Source organism: Cardiocondyla obscurior, linkage group LG02, assembly GCF_019399895.1.
Source record: "Cardiocondyla obscurior isolate alpha-2009 linkage group LG02, Cobs3.1, whole genome shotgun sequence".
Taxonomy (NCBI): Eukaryota; Metazoa; Arthropoda; class Insecta; order Hymenoptera; family Formicidae; genus Cardiocondyla; species Cardiocondyla obscurior.
Genome location: NC_091865.1, coordinates 2,797,100 through 2,802,897, shown reverse-complemented (window position 1 = coordinate 2,802,897; position 5,798 = coordinate 2,797,100). Strand labels below are relative to the sequence as shown.

The window sequence follows — 5,798 nt, the reverse complement described above, 5'->3', positions numbered from 1 at the left end:
CACACTTATGAATCAGTGGATGAATGAATCGACTTTGCCCCACTTTCCGACGCGTGGGTGTAACGACGTATCAGCCGGCTAGTCTGACATTTTCGCGCGGTGGCGGCGGCGGCCACCCTCGCCGGCAACAGCAGCAGCAGCAGCAGCAGCCCGGCGACGACGTGGGCGTTGCTGACTCTATATCTACCCACGTAAGTAGACAGTAGTCTGGGACGCGACCACGCAAAAATCCATTTCTACGATCGTCCCGTTTCGGGGGAAAAACAAAATCGTCGTTTTCGCCGGTATAAACCGAACCCCCGCGCCGCTAACCACCGTATTACGTACACCCGCCCATTCATTACATCGGGCATTATACAACGCGGCAAGTGACAGCCACTACATCGCGAGTCGCATTATACACGTAATATTTGCATTCGATTCGGTACGTACGCCGCGTCGAGCGAAATTGCGAAATTCGCCGGAACGGCGAAACAAATAGCGTCGTTTGAGTCGCGAAAGTGGATCCGCTTTCACGTTACGGCAAAATATTTGGTCGCGAGACATTTTTAATTTATGTGGCTGTGACGCGCGTGAAGTTCGTGCTCTTTTTAATCCTGGACCCCGGTAATAAGAATCCGTGCTCTTTGCGCAAATTTTGTTGCCCGACGAATCCGTCAATGTCCCCGATCTACGCGCACTATCGGATATATCCCTCGACGATTCGTGACGCGTGTCGAGTAGGAATTTAGATACCGCAGCTAATTTCCCGTCCTGTTTTCATGCTGTCGCGGAAGCTATCGACTTAACTCGAGAAAAGTCGTCGTAGCGCATCGCGAGACGCGGTCCGATTAGCGTTGTAGTGGTGAACGTAACGCTGAATGACGTCAACGGTGTCCCTGTATCCCGAGCTCCCATTAACTTCGACCGAGCGCCGAAAAATATAAAAGGAAATTTCACGAGCGAGATATCGCGCTTCTCGCTCTATCGTACCGCAATTAATCCGCCGTTTCCCGTTAATGCTTTCCTTCGCCGATACTGACATTTTCACAGTGGCCTTTAACCTTGGACCCGCGGCAAATGTTACTGATCGATATCATTTTCGCCGACGCATTTTTATACGTCCCGCGAGCGAGACGCAAAACGACTAACTGAAACGCAGAGCGATTTTCGACGGTGAAAAAAAAAAAAATCAATACTACGCGAAGACGATCCTAAACGTTGCTCGACATCGAGATAGAGTCGCTTAACACTTGCTATATAAATTCATATATCATTCGAAATAATAATTCCCCGAGTGGAAATTAATTCTCACCGTTGCTTAATAATTAGCTATCCGATTCGTGGTTCATCTCGTGATCTGCCTAGCAAAACTACCCAGCACTGAGCCAGAAATGTAACGCTCAAAACGTCTTGGTACGAGAAAATTATTCCTGACTAATAACGCGCTAGAATAGTTCGATTCTAAACGTTTTCCGCCGCGTACTAGTCTACTCAGCGTGTTGATTTTACGCAATGCTCGACTGCCGAATCCGCCGGACCGCCGCGATAGTGTAAGTACGTGTGTTTACATCGGCCGGCGATCTTCGCGTCCCAAGTTCGCTAAAGTGGAGGCCGCGCGGGCGACAGACGACGAGAACCAGTTTTGGTCCGGCGAATTCGGCAGTCCAGCGAGCGTTGCGTATGGTCAGCTACACAACAGTAAACAAGTACGCGGCGAAAAAAAGTTTAAATATCTATTTAGAAACATGGTCCGCGCTGGACAGTGACCAGACGACCGATGCTAGACAGATTTTTTCTTTTTTTTTTCAACGACAAAGAATTATATTGATGAGCGGTAAATAAAATGTAATTGCACCCAAGCAGTGAGAACATATCGCGGTCGTGCTCCTTGGCACGTTTAAATGACGCTTTCAAGGCAGTACTGACGTATTCGTAAAGGAATCAGCCACGTGCGACAAGGAATTACCGTTTCATTATACGAACGCCAAAGGGAAGTATAGAAGCAACAAGAGAAGTATAGAAGCAACGAGAGAAGGAGTGTTGAGGCAGACTCGCGCGTAGTAAGCATAAAATAAACTTGGAGACGCATGGGGTTCCTACGTATGCTTCACGCACGTACGGCACGAGAGGCATGTAGCCGCGCGTAATAACAGTTATTGTACAGCTCGCTTCAAATGATATTTTTAACGCTTAAAAACGTTCAGTTTTTTAATTGCTGAGTTAATACGAAATTTTGGTAAGTTGTTGTCAAGAATATTTCGGATAATGAAGCGCGTGTTTCGAAAGAAAATTAATCGGCGGATTAGAATCGACGGAGATTAGAATTTTTTATTATAATTGTATTACGTTTTGTATTGTAACGATGTATATTGTTAGATATTTTAATTAAAAGGGTTTTTTTTTTATAAAAAGAAAGTTATCTACAAGGTCTACAAAGATAAAACATGCGACTCACCAGTCTGCATGAGCATCAGCGGAGTTGAAGATTTCAGCCGGTGACTGTAACATAAAGTAAAACATATTATTGTAGACACATTAGTTTTTCATTTATCGTAAAGGTAAAATTTTTTTTTGTAAAGATTTTTTTTTATTTTAAATGTATATTCACCTATAAGTTGCTCCGCCGATGCAGGATGCCCGTCCCGGGCCTGCTCCTCCTCCCAGATGGGACGTGTCGAGTCATCATTCCGCGCACAAGTAACTCGCGACCGGGTGACTTTACAATCGCGATAGCTAACAAAAAAAAAATCACTTGATCTCTCGCGCGACCCTGGTCGCCACTCGCGTTCCTAAATGTCGAGTAGCAAAAATCGTCGGCTATTTAACGGCGCTCCCGAGAAGTCGACCGACGAACTGTAACACACAAATAAAAAAATTAAATTGTAGATATGCTGTAAAATCATTTCCATCATTAGAAAAAAATTAGACGCATCTCTAATTACTTTTTTAATTATTTAAATGACAAAGCTAGTGATAACGGGCAAAAGAGAACTGATACTTACCACGCGGTTGCTCCGCTAATTCAGGATGCCCTTCCTGAACCTCCTCCTCCTCTCAGGATGTCTGGGATGTCAGGCTGGTTCTTCTTCAATGATAGAACTACGGTCCTCCTCTGGATCTGAAGCAGAAAACAATTTAACTCGTTAACATTTATAGAATAATGTAAATTATAAAAATTAAATATCCTGCTTTTTTAAATAATTACTGTGTTAAGTAATTGCTGCACATACATACATATGAATACTCTACGCGTATATATTATCTAATCGCGAGATCACAATTAATATTTATATCTTATTCAAAGTTATATCATTTGACGAATATTCACGAGTATGACCGGTGGGTCATACCCCACCCGCACCCCGCGCGTCCTGCTACCATTAAATTCACCGCGTTGTACATTTAATTTAATTAAAACAGAACTGAGTCCTACCATAGGACTGTTCCGTCGAGCCGTAATGTCCTTGAGCCTCCTCCTCACGCGGGATGCCCCGGACGTCGGGTTGATTCTCTCTCGGCGAAAGCTCCCATTACTCCTTGTCTACATCTTTATCTAAAACAGAAAGTTTCATTTGATTAGCATTGTAAAAAAAATATTCAGTTTCAAGTAATCATACCCTTCCCGTGTGAAGTATTCACTTCATAGATATTCTACCCGTACAGCTCGCCGATCGCGAAAGCTAATGCGTATCGGCTATTTTACAATCATCAAATGTTAGTATTATTCGACGCGCACAAATCTAATCGCGTGCCAGGCTGCCAGCACATTCCTCGTTTTACGTGAACATCGCGCAATTGTGTACATACGCCGCCCGCGCGACCGACCTCTGCTCTCGGTCACAACGTGGCCATGCTAATACATCGTACAGAGATACTCAGCCTCATATTCTTCTACCACGTGTTCCTATACCACGAATAAATGCCCCTCGGATAGATCGCGGTTCTCGTCGATCGAGAATCATCTCCCCCGAACTCCGAATATTCATCGACGCTTCGTTGTCGGTCAAGAAACGCGAATTTGATATACGCACAAACGAGGTTATCACTTACTTTAAATCATACAGATGTGATCGCCAGTGCTCTCCGCGTACGAAGGATTCATTCGGGAAGGTGAATCACGCCGGATTATGCGTCTAGGTCCGTCTATTAAGCGTGCTTCTTGCGATACGTACGGAGCCTCTCCTGCGTACGTGCGAGATGCCTGATCGCCAAAGTATGAATGGAGGGGGAAATACTAGCGCTCGCGCGCACTGCCTACGCCCCCCCTTCCGCACCACCCGCGTACCGCACGTACTTGCAGCAGAGTTTACCCGTACCGCTCTTCCCTTCACCCGCTCCCCTCACCGTGACGTCACGTACTATTAGCCTTGCTCGCACCTCGCGCGTTACCGTTACAATTAAATTCAGCGAATGATGCGATAAATATGATTGAAATAAAACTGATGCTTACTTCGTTATTGCCTCGCTGATGTATGACGGCTTCCCCGAGCCTTTCTTCCGTTTCGAATATCCAGAATGTCGAGCCGGATACCCTCGCCTTTCACCAGATTTTCATCTAAACAGAAAGAAAAGAATTAGAAAAATTATATTCGAAAAATCCTGTACGACGTCGTGACGCGACTACGTTGCTTTCAAGGCGATTACGCCACGGCGTTTCTAACCCTTGTACTCCGAACGAAACGTCCACCGCGAACTTTACAAGTGAACGGCCGAGGTAGAAAAGCAAACAATAGCCGGTAAATGCTTTAACTTTGCACTCGGCTCTAAACGCCGCGAATTCGCTATCTGGTCGAAACGAACGTCAATGTCGAAGTCGCCGTTGAATTACAGAGATGAAAGACTCTTTATGTGCAAATGAGCAATAAAGGGAGAATGCAATCTGTCATCGCGAACGCAACAATTGTCAAATCTCGAGACGAGCGGCGTCATATACAACGTAAGAAAAATAAAATGAAAATAAAATTGCTGGCTGCCCGGCACTCCAATTTGCCAATTATCCGCGCGATCGTAAAAGGCAGCGAATCTTTATTTAGGCAAATGACGGGACGGAAAAAAAATCTCAGCCGAGCACAACGTCTATTGTCGATTAAAGCTATACGAGGGGCTATCTCGCGCGTGCGAGCGAACGAGTAATAAAGCAGAAGCTGGCTCGAATCGGTCGTTGCGGCTTGATAGAATATCCCGGATTATTTATAGCCAAAATCGGACGCGAGTCGGACGAAAAAGTCGAGGGTGATGTTACCGCGGTACGTAGGCGGTATAGCGCGACACGCGATCTTAGGTTTGCCACCCATTCCACGACGCATACATATATACGCGTACGCTAGAGAATTTATTCGAGAACGAGAAAAAGGCGCTTCCACGTTTCTGGATGTTGCGCCATTCTCTTCGATGGCCATACATAACGGCACCCCTTTCTCAACGAGCTCGCTGTCTCATTCTACGTCGTGAGCTCGTTCATTCAGAACGCTAAATCAATGAGCGTTATTTTTGGCGCGGACCCGACGTCTGGCCTGCGGGCTTGATACGCACGTGAAACGACTCTTCACGCAAGAATTTCGAGTATTCGCTGTCGATACTACTCGCGTGACGTCTCGCGAGCAGTTGGACGCTCCGATATCGCGCATTCGCTCGATTTCTCTTACAATTAAACGTCGGCTCGCCGGGCGTGAGAAAGGGAAACGGAGACGGGATGGCGCTAATTAACGCGTCGTAAAAATCTTTTGACGTTAATAATGACATTATTATGCCGTCTCGTACAAGTTTTCGAGGACGTTTCGGCGCATCGGGGAGACGAGAGCCAGCTTCGCTCGGGT

The 5,798-nt window shown here is 45.9% G+C and overlaps 1 long non-coding RNA gene across 1 annotated transcript; it reads right to left on the bottom strand.

Annotated features, from left to right (window-relative positions):
• Positions 1–1,809: 1,809 nt before the first annotated feature.
• On the bottom strand, positions 1,810–3,513 carry LOC139113126 (uncharacterized). The gene is made up of 4 exons (XR_011547632.1): positions 3,416–3,513; positions 2,985–3,100; positions 2,591–2,835; positions 1,810–2,481 (listed from the first exon to the last, which is right to left on the bottom strand). It is a non-coding gene; the product is annotated as an uncharacterized lncRNA (long non-coding RNA).
• Between the last annotated feature and the right edge of the window lie 2,285 nt (positions 3,514–5,798).